Below are 18,849 nucleotides of genomic sequence, written 5' to 3' on the forward strand. Positions count from 1 at the left end.
CATCCCATTTCAAAGCAAAAAGGAAATCACTACTGATGATGAATTGGTTGGCGGGCAGCAGCAAAAGATGCCTCCAGTTTTTGTTGCGTGGGTAAAATAAACAACTATTTAAGCTGTTTTGGACAATTTGCTGTTGCTCAAACATGAAACAAATGCCTAACAAGTTTCAATGATAAATCTGTGTTCTTGAGTGAGCCTATCAGTCATCATGCATTTAAATACAGTGTTTCATGTATTCACCTTATGCATTATTAAAGATTTTGTGTCTGATTCATTGGTGAGAGAGAGAGAGGATATATAATCTTCTCATTAAATGAATTTGTGTTCTGCTTGGTCAGGGGAGTTGATGTCAAAGGCACCTGTCTGGGTCTCATATTTTGGTGAATAAAGTTCTTGTTGTTAGTTCAGTTTTTAAGTGGTTCTGTATGTATTATTTGTATACTGTGTATGTTTAGAATACAATAAATTATGTTATAACAATATTATTAAGATATAGTAATTTAAAGGTTACACAATTCTGGAATAAAGTTTTTTGTCAAATTTTCATAGGGCTTTGCATCTTCAATGTATCTAAGGTTGTCCCGGTTATATTCTTATATTAATCTTAAACAGTTTTTTCTTGCATTTTTTCCCTGTGCTTACTATTTTCTTCCATTCACATTCAAATGCAAACTGTTTGTTTTTCTTCAAGCTGATAGCTCTTTTCATATTTGATCTTTCTTATTTTAAACTTTATCTTTTTAAATGTCTAAACATACAATCTTACTTTTAAAATGTTTCTCTTTCGTTCCTGATAGTTCAACTAAATACTGATTTCACCTTTCACTCAGTTCAAATATTCATCAAATTCTTTTTCTGATTTCTGTACAAGTTCCAATTTAAGCCACAGGTTACTTTGAAGCTCTCTTTTCCTTTTTAGCTAAGATTTTCCCCCTCGTCTTTTAAATGTATTTCCGATCATTGCATTATCTCCTGTGGATCATAGCTATTCCTTCAGCGGCTGAAGAAATTCCTTTGCCCAGGACTGCTGATCGATTTTGCAGATCAAATGACCTTGAGAAGACACACATTCTCTGTCGGGTTGAGGATTATCCACGTCAATCAGATCAAAGCTTTTGGCCATATTCAAGTTTCCTATAAGCTCAACTGTTTCTTACCAGTTTTTTTAGGGAATAAATTCAAGCATTTCACTATAATTATATATATAATATAATATATATATATATATATATATATATATATTATTTGAATATGAATTTTTGAGGAAATTCGGAAACAGGGTGACTACATTCTACTGTTAAGTAGAACGAAGTTAGGTGCTGGGGAGAAGGCTTGACAAGCCTTAGGACCTGATTTTTTTTTCCCCCCAGAAAATGGCTACAGGACTTTAGGGCAAGGCTTGAGCACTAGGCTGGATGGGGAAAGAGTTTTTCCATGGAGTGTACAGTTTACCTTTTCTTAGAATGAAATTGCTGGCACCAGGTAGCATGGAGACTCGGGAGCTCTACAATCCAGTGATGGTACCAAAAGTGTTACAGCTCTTTTGTTTAGCTGCTGTGGTAAACATAGCAGAGGACAAGGGCAGATGCCCAAAACCAGCCAGAGGGCAACCTGGTGGGAAGCAGGCCCCGGAGGGTGCTTCACCTGAGGTCAGCACTGAACTAGCTGTGACAAAGGGGGACTTCAGCAAACTGTCAAGCAGCTTCGCCATCACGGCTTTGACTGCCTGGAGGGGCAGTCCCTAGGTTCTCCAGCAGAGATTCTTCCCCAGAATAAATGGAGTCTCAAACTGTCATGATGGAGGAATGGTGGCAACAGAAGAGCTCTCCCAGCCTTTATTTATAAACCGTGGGATGTGGGGGGGGGGTTTGTGGGTGAACGTGCCTGGTTGCTGGGAATAGAAGTGCCAGAATACTTAATCTGAATGCAGTGGTATAGTGCCTCATTTAATGCAAGCAGGCATGGGATCCTACCACAAAAGGAAAACACGTAGTTAATTAGCCTAGGGGTGGGGGAAGAACTCTAGGTAAGATTAAAGGTCATTTGCTGGAAGCTAGGATCTCCTTAGTGTAGGGTGGGGTGCTTCCAGAAATTTCCAGTTGCTTGCTGAACAGGTTCATTAGGAAGACTGAGCCTGTAATCTTCACTGAGGGCTATGTGATGCTACTAAAAAAAATCTGGGCTGCCTCAGATCAAGCAACAACAAACTCTGCTGAGAAGGGTGTCTATCATAGGGAGCAAGCTCAGAAGCTACCCAGAAATGTCAGATTTCAACCTTACTAGCAGACTTTCACATTGATGGTGTGTGTGTGTGTGTGTGTGGTGTGTGTGTGTGTGTGTGTGTGTGTGTGTGTGCGCGTGCATGTGTCGCTTTTTTTGTTTTTTAGATAGGATTTCTCACTGGCTTGAGAGTTGCCAAGAAAGCTCAAATGGTTAGCCAGTGAGTCAGTGAGTTTCTGAATCTGCCTGGTCTCTCTGCTCTTACAATACTGGAATCATGAGATGTGTGTGTGTGTGTGTGTGTGTGTGTGTGTGTGTGTGTGTGTGTTTTGGGTGTTCCAGAAACAGTGTGTGAACATGGAAATGGGCACTGTGGCCCAGACAAATTGACTGGTAAAATTTCCTGTCTTAAGTCATTTCAAAAAGACTCACCTTTTAAAACAATGCAAGTGGCCAATTAAACCAGCTTTGAGAACTCAGAGATGGATGTCCTGATAGGAAAATCCCTTTCTTCCATTAGGTATGGATCCCCAGAATGGGGACAAAGATTCACCGTAGTGATGAGGTACCCTGAATGCTATCCTGCAAGCATCCTTCCCTCTGCACCCCATCACGGTTAATGGCTGGCTTTGGATCAAGTATGAATGTCTCCACCACTAAAGGAGAGCACCCATGGTGACTCCACTGTAATAGCTGTGATCGCCCCTCCAACATTATTCCTAAGACAAGTGGTAAGTAGGAGCCATTACCTGGCCCTAGCTCGAAGGTAAAGGGTACGTCTAACCTTCATGCTGTGTGACAGATTCTAAGAGTGAGAAGAAGAATGGCTGAAATTTCCTGGTGCATTTTCAATAAAGTATACTACTGCCTTTCTCACATGGACCAATCACTTTGAGACTATCTATAAAATACCAATGTAAGTTGTTTCTGCCGCGCTGTATACTGAAACACCCCCCCAAATGCCCTGCTTAATTGCCTCCCCACATTGTAATTCATTGTTGGCCTTTTCTACAGTGAATTGTTGGAATTAACCAATAAATCAGCTGGAAAAGACATGCCAATTTCCTTCCCAGTTGATAAATTACGGCATGGGGTTGGCATAGCATGTTATATTGTGTGTGTGCATGCCTCTGTGTGTGTGTGTTGCACACACACTCAAGCTCCCACATTCACGTGCACAGTTGCTATCCTATTCCAAAATTTACTTTTCAAAAATACTAAAATAAAGTTTCCCTGTTACACACTAGTTTTAAAGGACAATATTAATATTATAACTCTATCTTGGTATATAAAGATCTGATAGCTTCATCAGTGGGTGGCAGTTATTGACAACTGGAACATAGAGCATTCTTCTCACTCATAAGCATTTGCTATAAAAGTTAATTTGCTCTTAGTACTTACACTAATGTGGTATTGGGCCTCAGGATTCTTTACCTTTTGGGCCTTAATATTCTTAGTAATTAACACATTAACCATTTTAAAGATCAATGCTCCCCAGTAATGCATATTTCAATGCTCTTACAAATTGTGCTGTAACATTTGTCTTTTACAAAATTAATGTAATAAAAATAGTAAGAGTTTCTTTAGAGTTGCAATATTTAACTATTCTAAGAGAATAGTTAAAAGAATATAAGAGATAGCATTGGTGCCTAATAACTTACTTGGGCACTTAGACAAGAGTATTCTGGTCAGTGATAATGATGAAGATAGTTGTGTGTCCTCTTGGGAAAGCTGTGTGTCGTACATAATACATACATCATGCTTCCTTCAGATTCATCTTATCGATACATTACAGTGTAAGCAGAGAGGTCATCCAGTAGAACTAAAGGAGAAGAAAATGGAAAGTAGTTAAGAAAAACCAGGATAGTCAAGTTAGGGCAGTTAGAGGCAGGGCAGACAATGCTGTGCAAGGCCAAGTTAATGTTCATACAAAGTTTGGTACACTGTCGCTGAGACCAGATGGAGTCTAGGACAAGATAAACCAGTATGTTCTTTTTTAAAAAGTGTTTTCAAAAATAATTTGCCCTACGACCTGTCACCATTCACCACCAGCATGTTACTACCAGGGTCAGGCCTTCTAAACATTTCGTCTCCTGACAAAGGGGGAAAGGTATGAAAAAGACTTGGCTTAGTAGAAAAACAACATTTAGGAATTGAATGAAAGCTGCAGGTAAGCCATAGTATGAAATAGCTGAGGGCAGGGGAGATAGCTCAGAGGTAAGGGTGCGAAGCCTCAGAACCTATTTAGATGGTGGGAGTAGTCACTCACACACCTGGAACCCCGGCACGCTCCGAGGTAGAGCCTAGGATCGCTGGGGCTTGCTTGCCATCAGGACGAAGCCAGTTAGCTCCAGGTTTAAAGTTATTTTTCCCCAAGGGATTAAAGTGGACCAAACAGGACACCTGGCATCCTCCTCAAACTTTTGCACAAGTTTTGGTGCTTGTATATATTACATACACACACACACTCACACATTTAGACACATCACACACATGCATCACGCATCTACACACACACACACACACACACACACACACACACACAAATAAAAGAAACAGCATGGACAATACTCATTTATGAAATCTGGGCCACTTTAGGTGAAACTTCACAGAGTATTTGACCTAAAAGAATCTGTCCAAATGCAAAAACCAAAATAGAGCACCAGAAGACTTAGCAACTGAGGGGAAGTCAAGGAAAGAGAAAACGCTTCTTTCACTTGTGAATCCACAGAAACTCCAGCAGGAAACAGAATCTATCCCATAGGGTACACGAGGCTTACATGAAGTGTCTGCTTACAGGGGTCTTTGAGCTGTCAGTCACAGAAGGGCATAACAACAAGTCATAGGTACTGCAAAGCACCAAAACCAAAGCCCTCGCCTCTCCTTTATGATGACCTCCAGGTTCTCTTGGGCCTTCTTGTTGAGCAAACCCTAGTGAAAATCACTTGGTAAGACACCCATTGTTGCCACCATGGGGTTTAGCATCACAGGACCCTGAGAGAGCCATGCTAGATCTTGGACTGTATGGCAGAAGGGCACCCAGCCCAGAAAACCTAGCCTGGCCTGGGAGATACACATACTCCAAATGCATGCGTGTGTGGCCTGTGTCCCCGTGGTTTTTAAAAGCAAAGATGTAAGAACCAGAAATAAGGGTAGAATAGGCTCTCATTCTGCCCCTGCTATGGGACAGCAAAGATGATCACGTCAGTGATCACAGCAGAAAAAGCCATTGGTCCAGGACACTGAAGGACCTTCTCATGGCTCAAGCTGCCCAATGATAAAAGGCATATGGTGTAACTGACGGAGCTTCTGAGTGGAGCTGGTCAGTGGTTCAATGGTTGTGAGTGGAGTTGTAGATAGACTCTGGGCTCCTGGTTCTTCAAAGCCAAAGACAGGCTGCTCATGCACCTTCGTGGCTTCTCGATTTCACTTAAGCCCTCCCTAACACGTCACTAGCATCACTCAGCATGAGTCACCTATTACCGTACGGTCATTTCTACTCAACTACTTTCAGCAGCTCTTTTGTTGGTGGCTGAACAAAGGGGAGTTGATACTTCATGTGGAACGTGCTGTGAATCACAGGGAATTCTCAGTTTCATAATGAGTTATTCTTCTTCAAACCCCTGCACCATTCAGTTGCTGATGTTTACACCTGCGGCCATTCCCCCCCCAACAAAGGGGGGTTCTTTGTCCTCACGTTTGTCAGATAAATGTGACTCTTGACTTTTTTTTTCACGTCTTGAGAAGATATTTTCCCCCACCGATGTGATATATATGGAACTAGTCACTGTGTCCCTGTGGTTTTAAAAGCAAAGAGGCAAGAACCAGACGTAAGAGCAGAATGAGCTCCCATCCTGCCTCTGCTATGGATTAGTTCTCTTGTTCCATGTCACTAATTTTCCAGGGCTCGAATGTGTCATTTATACAGTGAACTGTTGATACCAGAGAAGGCGAGTTGAAGTCCAGTCTATTTTAGAATCTCAGGCTTTCTGAGCTGTTGCCTTCCCAGTTTCCCAGTCTCATCATTAGACACCTCTTGATTCAGAATTTGCTAGAATAAGATAAAGAAAGCATCCTTGTGTGTACCATGCCTTATCTGCATACATCTTCTTCTCCTTTCTCATTGCAGGCAATAGAATCCCTTTAACCTACAGGAGCTCAACCCACTATTGAGCAATACCACAGATACTTTCTTTTCATTTGTAACATTTGCCTTCCTAGCACTGGAACATTGATTAAGGCAGCATACCGCTAATGGGTGAATATCAAAATGTAGCAATGCTTCTCTGTGTCCTACCTCAAATCCCAAAATAACTTGCTAGTGATATCTTGACTTTTGAATCTGTACCATACTAACTCTTCCAATTAAAAAAAAAAAAAAAAAAAGCCTCATCAAAAACCAGTTTGGACTTCCTCAAATTATGGTAACTTTAAAAATTGGAGCTAAAGGTCACCCATTCCATACCAGGTGGCATTGTAGAGAGGAAGAGTGAGAAAACTCAGAGGGAAAAGTGCAAACCTCCCAAGAATGAGGACTTGAGTTCAGATCCTCAGACGCCACATAAAGCCAGATGTGGTAGCATGTGTCCTGTATTCCCAGCATTCCAGTGGTGAGATAGAGGTGTAGAGAGGAGACTCTCCAGAAGATAACAAGCTGACTGACCTGGTGTATGCAATAGTGAGCACCAAAAGACCCTGTCTCAAAACAGGGTGAGGCCCAACACCCAGGTTCTTCTCTAGTTCCAGCACACTGGAGCCTGCACTTACATTGTGGTGTGCACCTATCAGTCAAGTAAGTGGTCGATGGAGACCGTGTCAATGGGAATGAGGAACCGTCACGACAAATTAAGAGCAGAGCTCATTCAAGCGGTTGCAGCTAAGGAGCACGTCTCTCCTGACCTTCACCAAACACAAGCTCCAGTCCAGAGTGGCAGCCAGCCTGGGATGTTAATTATCCCACTTTGGCCACCTGGCTCTGCTACAGAGTTCTGCACACATTCAGGGTGTTTGATGGCTATCTGTGAGTTGCTCTAATAAATCACACCTGTGAGCTTGATTGGGGCTTATAACATTCCTCGGGATTTCAGAAGGAGCTAGATGCTCAAATTAGAGATAGTAGCTATTCTTCTTCTTCTTCTTCTTCTCTGTCGTTCTTTTCTTCTTCTTTCTTCTTCTTCTTCTTCTTCTTCTTCTCTTCTTCTTCCTCTCTCTTCTTCTTCCTTCTTTTCCACTGACCCACTCCTCAGTCACAGGGTGTTGGAGATCTGCAAGCTCCGAGGTTCATTAATTTCAGCTGACTCTTAGGAGGACTTTTTGAGGCTGTGTAAATGATCCTGGGAACACCTCATTTCAATTGCTGTACAGTACATTATCTTTACTCATTAAAAAATTATCACAGTGATGAATTCTGCTTAATTTAAATTGACTTCTTTGTCAGGGGAAGGCAATTAAAGTTAGGAATATTTAAAGGGACTCTAGGTTCTGGAAATTATTTCTGTGGGAAAACAAATCAGACCTTGCCCACAATTCTTGTTTTGTCTGGTTGGGGAAAACCCATTCTCTCTGAAGCCTTTCCCACTGACTTGGTGGTGAACTTGTGACAAAGGGAAACAGTTTGAACTAACTGTTTGAAAACAGTCACAGTGACTATTCGCTTCTCAAAGAAATGAACACATGACTCAAATGGATAACTTAAGGACAAATGGGAGTTGTCTTTAATGGAGGTAAAAATAGCTCTGGCCTAAGAAGTATGGTGACCAATGACTAGCCCCAGCTTGTCTAGAACATTTGAGTTTTAACACTCAAATTTCTTTCTCTCCCCATATCTTATTCTGGGCAAATGGGGAGGCTTCAGTTTTTACCTTAAAAATATGGTGACCCCTCACAGTTCAGGATGTGAGCCTGAGGTGTGGAAGAGACTACAGCTTGCTTTTCTAAGGTTTTACATACTCTTTGAGTTTGAAATCATCTAAGTACATAGCTTTGATTTAAAATTTTATTCCCACAATTTTATCATTGTAGTTTAGTAGTATATGGGGGGAGGGGATCAGAAAGTGCCTGTATAATAGGCCCTGGAGTAAAAGTTGGGTGGGTTTATAATGGTGTTTATGCTGATAGCAGAGAGACTTCTGCATCCTAGAGGGCTGTTCTCTCTTGATTTGCTCATCTTTTCATTTTTCCTTGTTCTTCTGCACTCCACATATCTTTTTTTCTAGTCATTGCCTATTTTAAGCTTTAATTAATAAGATTTTATGTTCTCTCTATTTAAAAAATTTTGCCAATTAAACCAGAATATAACTTCCAAATGTTTGGGTATTTTTAAGGTAGAAGACATAGAATTATTTATTTGGCTTAGTATAAGTTTGCAAGATAAAAATATAGCATGTTCAGTACAAATTGAATTTCAGGTAAAGAGTAATTAATTCATATAAGCAGGTTACATGGAACATGTGGTTTTTTTAAAATTATTACTTACCTGAGATTTAACTTTAACTAGTGATTCTATGTTTTTATTTCTTAATTCTAGAAGCTCTTATTTTTAATTTAGAGTTCCTTCCAATATACCTCACCTCAAAATTACAGGTGGTATGGGAATGGATCACGCGCTAGAGCTGAATCAGGCTGGGTTTGTTATTTGATCTAGTGGGTGATTTCCCTGCTCTCAGTTTTTCTCCTTTGCGATTTGAGCATGTGGAACCAAGTCCCTTTCCACTCATATCCAGCTCAGAAATCCATAAATTAAAGTGTCTCATTTGGGAATGTCCTTGACCTAAGCAAAGATCCATCATGAGGCGAGGCAGAGTTGGGAACTGTTGATCTGAGCTGACTCTCAAGAAAGTGCTAGTGAGAGGGGTGGTTAAGTTTCCACCAGAGAGATTCCTGAGAGGCTGAGGGTGCAGGTCACATTTTATGGCCATTTGGCAACAAGGGAGTGTGAACTAGACTTAGGAGGTCAAAAGTATTTCCCATCGTGTCTGCATGCAGAGGAAAGACAAACAGAGTATCCTGTAGCAATGTGAGCCGATGGGGAATGCTGGATACATCGTGTTGATGGCCAGAAACATGTGCCAGGGTTCCAGCTCCCAACAGAGATGACTCATCTAGCAGGACTGGCTTTGCAAGCTTCAATGTTTTAATAGGTAAGTAATTTCCATGCAGGAGCCAAGGCACCGCTGAGCATCTGGAGTTGACGCCATGGTAAAAGCTTTGAGTTCTGTTAGCTTGGGTTGCAAATCCTACTTTCATCCCATGCTGGGTGTGACCTCCTGCAAGCTACTTCTTTAGAAGGGATGCTCAAATTCACTAAGTATTTACCATTTTATAGAGAGACGTGGTTTTCTGATCCCATCAATAAACTCTTACATTTCTAAGACATCTCTAATATCAATCAGTTATATCATAATTTTGTCATATAATTTTGTATTTTGCTATTATACACGAGAAGCTAATGTTAAGAAGGCTATATAGTCTGGCCAAAGTCATATGGGATGTAGCATAAAAGCCTTGAAATCAAGTCAATCCAACCACAAACTTGGGGTCTTTCTATTCACAGCCTCATACCTACATTTTCTCTGTCTCCTCAGCCATTTCCGCCACTAAATATTTATCTTTCCTAGAGTGCAAGCGAGACCGACAGATTATCATATAAAGACAACGGCATGGTACTCAGCTCAGTTTAACTGTTATGAAATTGTTACTTCGTGCATCCTTCATTTGGCCGTGGTGAAGTGAGAAGAGGAATTAGTGGGCTCTTAGAACTCAGGCTTGTGTGGGCACAGCTGCCTTTCAAGGGTGGCTGGGTTCGGTGTGTATAACAGCAGCACTTGTTGCAACAACCTGTGGCTCTTCCCAATCTTGGGCCCACCTCAAGTGTGTGACATTTGCGCTCACCTCTCTGAGCTTTGATGTGGCCATAGACTCAGTCTCACAACCATACTCATCTAATTACAATAACAGAGAAAAAAGCCTTTTTTTTTCCCCTCCAAAACCTTCAGCCAACTTCTCACACTGGCTAATCCAAAGCTGTCTGAGACAAGGCAACCCAGGCATACAGTTAGAGCAGGATTGGGTAACTTCCAACCAAACCATGTTGGCTGGACGTGAAGATATAGGTTACCCAGAGGAGTTTGAAAACTGCTGTTTAAAGCAAAGCAAGCAGAAGGCAATACCTGATGGCTGAGGTGAGCTATAGTCTCTGCAGTTCCTAAGCAGATTTCAGGCTTTCCAAATCGGCTTACATGTGAATTACACAGAACTTCATAGTCTAAAGTATGTCTGGATATCAGACCCCCAAGAATGAAATCCCAACTCGTGTCAGTTGTTAGCTGTGTGATCTTGGGCAAGATCTTTAATCTCTCTGTTTAGCATTCCTCCTCTGTAAAAACAGAGATTAAAATACAAGTTTACAGGGTTGTTGTGTGCATGAAAGGAGTTAATATTCTTAAAGGATTTCAAACAGTGCCTTATAGTAAGCTGTAACATACAATATACCATACAGTAATGTTGTTTTCTATGATTGGGTCAACAATTAAAAATAGGTCAAATATGGACAGAGCTACAAATATGTTTTTCTGTTTCTAAACCAAGAGCAACTAGTTTCTTTTCTATTGCAGTGAGGGACAAGATGGCACTTAGCATAACTCTTTTTCATATTAATCAGGATGGATTAGGATCCAGTGCAATAAACATGCAATCCCCACACCCTGGTGTGGCCACACAGTGAACTATCACATCTAATTAACACCACATGGCCAGAGAAGGTCACCTGGGGACTCTAAGCTGCATGGTTATTTTCACTTCAAGATCCTAAATGTCAGAAAAGTCAGAATCTGTGATTCTGTTGCTTTTCGCGCTTGAGAGCAATAATGTGGTGGAGAGTTGTAGACTCTTTCTTACATTAATTATAAATAGTAATAGATTTCACTGAAACATTCATAGATGTATATAATTATTTCAGTCATGTTTACACACTCCATTACCCTGTCTTTCTCCTCCCTACTCCTTACTCCACTTTCTCTTCTGACTAGCCCCTTGCTACTCCTCTCAAACCTTTTTTTTTTTTTTTTTAAAGGACCCAGTGAATTCCACTAGGGTTGCTTCCTTACAGGAAGAAGGGTTGTCAATTCCTAAAGTAACACACATCACTTCTTAACTTTCCATGGGTAAAACAACTTGTATGTCTTTAGGTAATGAGAAAAACCAGTTCATGGGCCAGATGAAAAATTAAAGAAAACTCTGTGGCCACTACTAATCATCATAGAATTCTTTGCTGATGTTGATACAATGAATTTCCATCTCTTCAAGAGGCTTCTGCTGCGGTGGCTTCTTCTTTTTCTTCTTCTTCTTTTTTCTTCTTCTTCTTTCTTCTTCTTCTTCTTCTTCTTTCTTCTTCTTCTTCTTCCCCTTCCCCTTCCCCTTCTCCTCCTCCTCCTCCTCTTTCTTCTTTGTCTAAGAGCAAATTTAATTTGTAAGAATAAAATTCTATGTGAGACCATGTATTGGAGCAAATAGGTACTGAAAATATCAGAACTTCAGTGCTATGAAAGTGAGATATATACTTAAAAAGCTCTAAAAATTTTTATTATTATTATTTTAATTTGTTTACTTTCCATATTGATTGCAGCCCCTCCTTTCCTCTTAGTCTGCCCCCTGCCCCTGCCACAATATCCCCCCATTCTCTCTTCTTCTTGTCCTCACAGAAGGGGGAGGTCCCCCATGGGTCAAGAGGCTTCTTGACTGATTGAATTCTTTCTGTGGCTCTTCCACTGTATCTAGTCCTCAGTTACAGCAGTGACTTTGTACCAATGGATTATTTAGGGTTTCTTTCTTATTTAGAAAGGTGAATGACAGAATGGAAACAAAGAAAAACTATGCTAAGAAAAAGACCTGTTAATCAAATAATATCAATTACTTTATCTTTCTTTTTTAAAGATTTATTTATTTGTTTTATCAATATAAGTGCTCTGTCTTCATGCACACCAGAAGAAGGATTTAGATTTAGAATTGAACTCAGGACCTCTGGAAGAGCATTCAGTGCTCTTAACCACTGAGCCATCTATCCAGTCCTCTATTTTATTTTTCATAAGAATAAATCAAAATACTCCTATAAAGGGGCTAAATGAGATAACATGTCCAAAATGTTAAAAATTGTTTCTGGTGCATAGTTAATGCATCATTGGAGCCTCATACTCAAGGAAAACTCAATGTGTAGAACAGTAACGTCTTTGCTGAGGTCAAGGGCTTTGGAGTCATGGCAGGTGGGAGGGTGGGGCTGCAGGCATAGTCCATCACTAATGAAGCTTTCCCAGCTTTGACCACCTGGGAAATGTGATTCCATCTTGGAGAAAATTGCAGCATGACTGCTGGCAGGCAGGGAGGAAGGCAGATGTGTGTGCTCCATAGTACAAAGTGCTAACACTTGGGGCCTGAAGCAATTAGTTTTTTTGCTATAAGTTGCTCATCTGAGAATGGGTCTGTGAGATGAGTATCTTTCCGTTATGGAGAAAAACTATTACAGGGCTCTGTAAAAACAGAGTGGATCAGGACCAACTTTGGGTTGCCAATTCAGGGGCCTCTGCAAGGTGTCAGATAGGACATAAGGGTCAAAAAGCATACAGAAGAACCCACTTACAGCTTCCAGTTCTAGCTGATATACACAGAGCCTTGGGAAGGCCACTGGACAGTTGGCATGGGAGAGCTTGACACAGGAGGGACCTCAGAGAGACGCAGAAGACATGCCTGAATTCTTAATCCTTATAAAATAGGGGAAAAACCATTTGGAAACATGCATAATAGAATACAAACAACTTTGTGCCCTGGCAGACATAATGCATCTATTAGCTTTATGTCTTTTTTCAAAAGAAAATATTTCTAATCAGTTCACATCTTCCTGTAACCTCATTAGTCTTATCTCCTTCTTTCTTTCCCTAGAGAATGTGGTGGTGAGATTCCTACCATTGCTGTACAAGGCAGGATACATAATTGTATCATCAAGGCTTTTGTTATGGGTCTATCACACTCAGTATCTTCCAATGTGCTTTAGATGCACATGTGTTGATAATGGCCTATTCATTTTAATAGGCAAGCAGCATTTATCATCACCGAGTGAATGAAAATACATACAATAATTTATACATTTCTATATGAGTATATAGTTTGAAGTTGTTGATTACTAATATTAATAGAGATAACTGCATCCTTGGGCTTGTGTTATACATTACTCTCTCAAAGATTTAACATTAAACCCTATATTTTGGGAGATTTTTTCCATGTACTATTTATTGTGTTAAGAAAAGTTATTTGAAATTTCTAGTTTGCTAACAACCTTTATTTTATTTTATTTTTACTAGTTACCTTTTTTGTATCTAATGAGGTTCCCATTTCAATGTTCTCTCAGTTGGTTGCCATAGTGAATTTCTTAGTTACGGTCAGAGGGCAGATGTTACATGTTAAGTATTGATTGCTCTTGCAGATGAAATACTGATTTCATTTCTGGCAGCAACGCTTTCACTGTATGATTGTACTTTTTTTTTTTTTTTTTTTTCATCTTTCCCTTTGGCTAAAGGAGGCATCCTGGCCAGTAGAGTTGATGGCTTGTGAATGGAACTCTAATGTGAAGATGGTAGGCAGGAACAGGGGAACACATGACAGGTAACGCAGGAACAGGGGAACACATGACAGGTAACATCCTCCACTTCTAACTGCTTCCTTGAGCTTGGGCTCTATGTTGGAGCAGGCAGCAGCCTTACATGAGGAACAGGCTTAAACAAATTACTCCTAGCCACACATAGTGGTGCAAAGGTACTTGCCAAGAAAGCTGTGCCTTTGGGTGGCTGAGGTAGGGGCATCCTGAGTTTGGAATCAGCTCATGCTTGAACATCCCATTTCAAAGCAAAAAGGAAATCACTACTGATGATGAATTGGTTGGCGGCAGCAGCAAAAGATGCCTCCAGGTTTCTTGTTGCGTGGGTAAAATAAACAACTATTTAAGCTGTTTTGGACAATTTGCTGTTGCTCAAACATGAACAAATGCCTAACAAAGTTTCAATGATAAATCTGTGTTCTTGAGTGAGCCTTACTCAGTCATCATGCATTTAAATACAGTGTTTCATGTATTCACCTTATGCATTATTTAAAGATTTTTGTGTCTGTATTCATTGGTGAGAGAGAGAGAGATATATAATCTTCTCATTAAATGAAATTTGTGTTCTGCTTGGTCAGGGGAGTTGATGTCAAAGGCACCTGTCTGGGTCTCATATTTTTGGTGAATAAAGTTCTTGTTGTTAGTTCAGTTTTTAAGTGGTTCTGTATGTATTTATTTTTGTATACATGTGTATGTTTAGAATACATAAAATATATGTTAATAACAATATTATTAATAATATTAGATAATTTAAAAGGTTACACAATTCTGGAATAAAGTTTTTTGTCAAATTTTCATAGGGCTTTGCTATCTTCAATGTATCTAAGGTTGTCCCTTGTTATATTCTTATATTAATCTTTAAACAGTTTTTCTTGCATTTTTTCCCTGTGCTTACTATTTTCTTCCATTCACATTCAAATGCAAACTGTTGTTTTCTTCTCAAGCTGATAGCTCTTTTCATATTTGATCTTTCTTATTTTAAACTTTATCTTTTTAAATGTCTAAACATACAATCTTACTTTTAAATGTTTCTCTTTGTCCTGATAGTTCACTAAATACTGATTTCACTTTCACTCAGTTCAAATATTCATCAAATTCTTTTCTGATTTCTGTACAAGTTCCAATTTAAGCCACAGGTTACTTTGAAGCATCTCTTTTCCTTTTTAGCTAAGATTTTCCCCCTCGTCTTTTAAATTTATTTCCGATTCATTGCATTATCTCCTGTGGATCATAGCTATTCCTTCAGCGGCTGAAGAAATTCCTTTGCCCAGGACTGCTGATCGATTTTGCAGATGCAAATGACCTTGAGAAGACACACATTCTCTGTCGGGTTGAGGATTATCCACGTCAATCAGATCAAAGCTTTTGGCCATATTCAAGTTTCCTATAAGCTCAACTGTTTCTTACCAGTTTTTTAGGGAATATAATTCAAGCATTTCACTATAATTATATATATATATATATATATATATATATATATATATATATATATATATTTGAATATGAATTTTTGAGGAAATTCGGAAACAGGGTGACTACATTTCTACTGTTAAGTAGAACGAAGTTAGGTGCTGGGGAGAAGGCTTGACAAGCCTTAGGACCTGATTTTTTTTTCCCCCCAGAAAATGGCTACAGGACTTTAGGGCAAGGCTTGAGCACTAGGCTGGATGTGGAAAGAGTTTTTCCATGGAGTGTTACAGTTTACCTTTTCTTAGAATGAAATTGCTGGCACCAGGTAGCAGTGGAGACTCGGGAGCTCTACAATCCAGTGATGGTACCAAAAGTGTTACAGCTCTTTGTTTAGCTGCTGTGGTAAACATAGCAGAGGACAAGGGCAGATGCCCAAAACCAGCCAGAGGGCAGACCTGGTGGGAAGCAGGCCCCGGAGGGTGCTTCACCTGAGGTCAGCACTGAACTAGCTGTGACAATAGGGTGGACTTCAGCAACTGTCAAGGCAGCTTCGCCATCACTGCTTTGACTGCCTTGAGGGGCAGTCCCTAGGTTTCCAGCAGAGATTCTTCCCAGAATAAATGGAGTCTCAAACTGTCATGATGGAGGAATGGTGGCAACATGATAGAGCTCTCCAGCCTTTATTTATAAACCGTGGGATGTGGGGGGGGGGTTGTGGGTGAACGTGCCTGGTTTGCTGGGAATAGAAGTGCCAGGATACTTAATCTGCATGCAGTGGTATAGTGCCTCATTTATATGCAGCAGCATGGGATCCTACCACAAAAGGAAAACACAGTAGTTAATTAGCCTATGGGTGGGGGAAGAACTTCTAGGTAAGATTAAAGGTCATTTGCTGGAAGCTAGGATCTCCTTAGTGTAGGGTGGGGTGCTTCCAGAAATTTCCAGTTGCTTGCTGAACAGGTTCTATTAGGAGAGGACTGAGCCTGTAATCTTCACTGAGGGCTATGTGATGCTACATACAAAATCTGGGCTGCCTCAGATCAAGCAACAACAGAACTCTGCTGAGAAAGGGTGTCTATCATATGGAGCAAGCTCAGAAGCTACCCAGAAATGTCAGATTTCAACCTTACTAGCAGACTTTCACATTGATTGTGTGTGTGTGTGTGTGTGTGTGTGTGTGTGTGTGTGTGTGTGTGTGTGCGCGTGCATGTGTCTGTCTTTTTTGTTTTTTAGATAGGATTTCTCACTGGCTTGAGAGTTGCCAAGAAAGCTCAAATGGTTAGCCAGTGAGTCAGTGAGTTTCTGAATCTGCCTGTCTCTGCTCTTACAATACTGGAATCATGAGATGTGTGTGTGTGTGTGTGTGTGTGTGTGTGTGTGTGTGTGTGTGTGTGTGTGTGTTTGTATTAAAGTGGGTCCTGGTGAATTGGGGAATTGACCTCAGGTCCTTATGCTTGCTTACAAACACTTTACTGACTGAGCTGTCTTCTTCCAGCCCCTGTTTAAGAGATTTTATGTGTGACTTCATCTGGTTTATTTTTTTCCAGAGGCATTATTTTCTTTATTATATATACTGGATCTACTTTATTCATTTCATTAAGATGGTTTATTGTAAATTCGTCTTTCTTATATTTTAAATATTTTATTTTGATAGATGAGAGTTTTATTAAGATTTGTACACTCATATTTTAAATGATATGTGGAATATTAAAGACATAAAACATAGTACTTTACTTGAAAAGAACATTAGGAAATAAACAAATAACACCTTGAGAAGAGGGACCAGGGATTTCAGGGAAAATTGGAACTGCCCTCTGTTCCTGGTTTTATAATATAAATATGTTCAATAAAATTACGGGCAAACCTGTTGTTGATAAACAATCTGTTGCCTGCAAGGATGAGCACTATTATTAAAACTATCTTGAGAGTGGGCATTTTAGTAAAGGAAATCATTGCTAATTATGTGAGGGTTTTTTAAAAAGGAATTGTTAGTACTTGCTTTTGTAAATAATATTGTGAATACTGTGTTGAAGAGTGTCCCTAAAGAACTCATCACAGCAACAGAAAAGATTTGTGACCACTATGATGTCAGCATCTCATACAAATCTGTCTTCAAGCTGCCCTCAGGTCAGCTTATGTATGCATTGCACAGCCATTTCTTGTTTGAATCCTGCTAGCTCAACTTCTATCTCTGTACTTGTCTCCCTGAGCCTCCCAAAAAGTTGAGGCCTTGGATCCAACTAAATCATAAGTGAAGTGGGGGGGAAAGTTCTAGGATGCAACTATTTTCCTTTGTACCTTGGATATATTCATAGAATTCTTTGGTCTCTTGTAGAATTTCCCCTATAGGGAAAGTCCCTGGCAAAGCATACCTCTTACCACCCTGTGTTATTATTCTCAAATCACCATGTCTCAGAAAGTCTCTCTGAGCCTGCATTTGATGAAACTACTTGGACCCAGTGTACAGAACCTCCAGAATCTAAGGCACAGGCTGACTGGCCTGTTAGTTGCGAGACACAGAGAACTACAGCCATATATCATTAAAGAGAGAGAGAGAGAGAGAGAGAGAGAGAGAGAGAGAGAGAGAGAGAGAGAGAGAGAGAGAGCGATGGTGCTAATGTTTTTTGTCCTTTTCAAGATGTTACAGGTTGAGGACAGCAAAGACTCTTGTCAGCTGTCTGTGGGAGAATTTCCACTAACAGGACATTATACTGTGAGCTTCATAAATCTCATCACAGAGTAGGAATAAATGACAAGTTCTAAGGCTTTTCTAAGCAATGCCATGGTTACTGAAGAATGCTCATACACTCTTATTTGCTAAGAAATTTATTTATTTGACAGGGTAGATTCCACAATTCAAGCTCATAAACTACCAGGTTTGGATGATGACAGAATTAGATTTATACCACAAGCTCATCACCATAGTGGTTATGCATAGGACTTTGAGCAGAATATATGACTATAATTACCCTATAGTAAAATGAGGACAGTTACACTTATTTCACAGATTTTTCTGACTAACTATTTTAAGGTATTACTGATATTTTAAAATGAAGTTTTATGGGTTCCCAGACCCTAACCCTGGCAACCATTTATGTCAATCACCATTACACTCCACATGCAATGACATGTTCTGTTCCTTATAGTTACTATCAATTAGCACTACACAACCAAGCAAGGCGACACATTTATCAATCCTTTTATATTTTTGCTATTATGCTTCTAGTTAGGTTCTTCTATAGTTATCATATTCATACTGATAAAATAAAGCAATGAAACAGCTGTATAAAAATAATCATGGAACAACATAGTTTGTGGAGTCCAGTGTATGGCATTTCCAGGTGTTTCTAAATCAATAGCCTCCCTTAGGAAGAGCTTATTAAGAGTAAAGATGTCATAGAAGCCTTGCTCCTGGACCCTAGCACTCTGTGAGCTACAAGGACACCATGTCAGCCATTATAGCTGACATGTATATTTCACATACTTGAGAAGGGGAACAAAATGAAACACCCACAAAAGTTACCACCAGTGTAATGGGTTCTCATAGGCTAGGTAGACTTACATGGCACATGCCTGGC

This window comes from Acomys russatus, chromosome 4 (assembly GCF_903995435.1).
Source record: "Acomys russatus chromosome 4, mAcoRus1.1, whole genome shotgun sequence".
Taxonomy (NCBI): domain Eukaryota; kingdom Metazoa; phylum Chordata; class Mammalia; order Rodentia; family Muridae; genus Acomys; species Acomys russatus.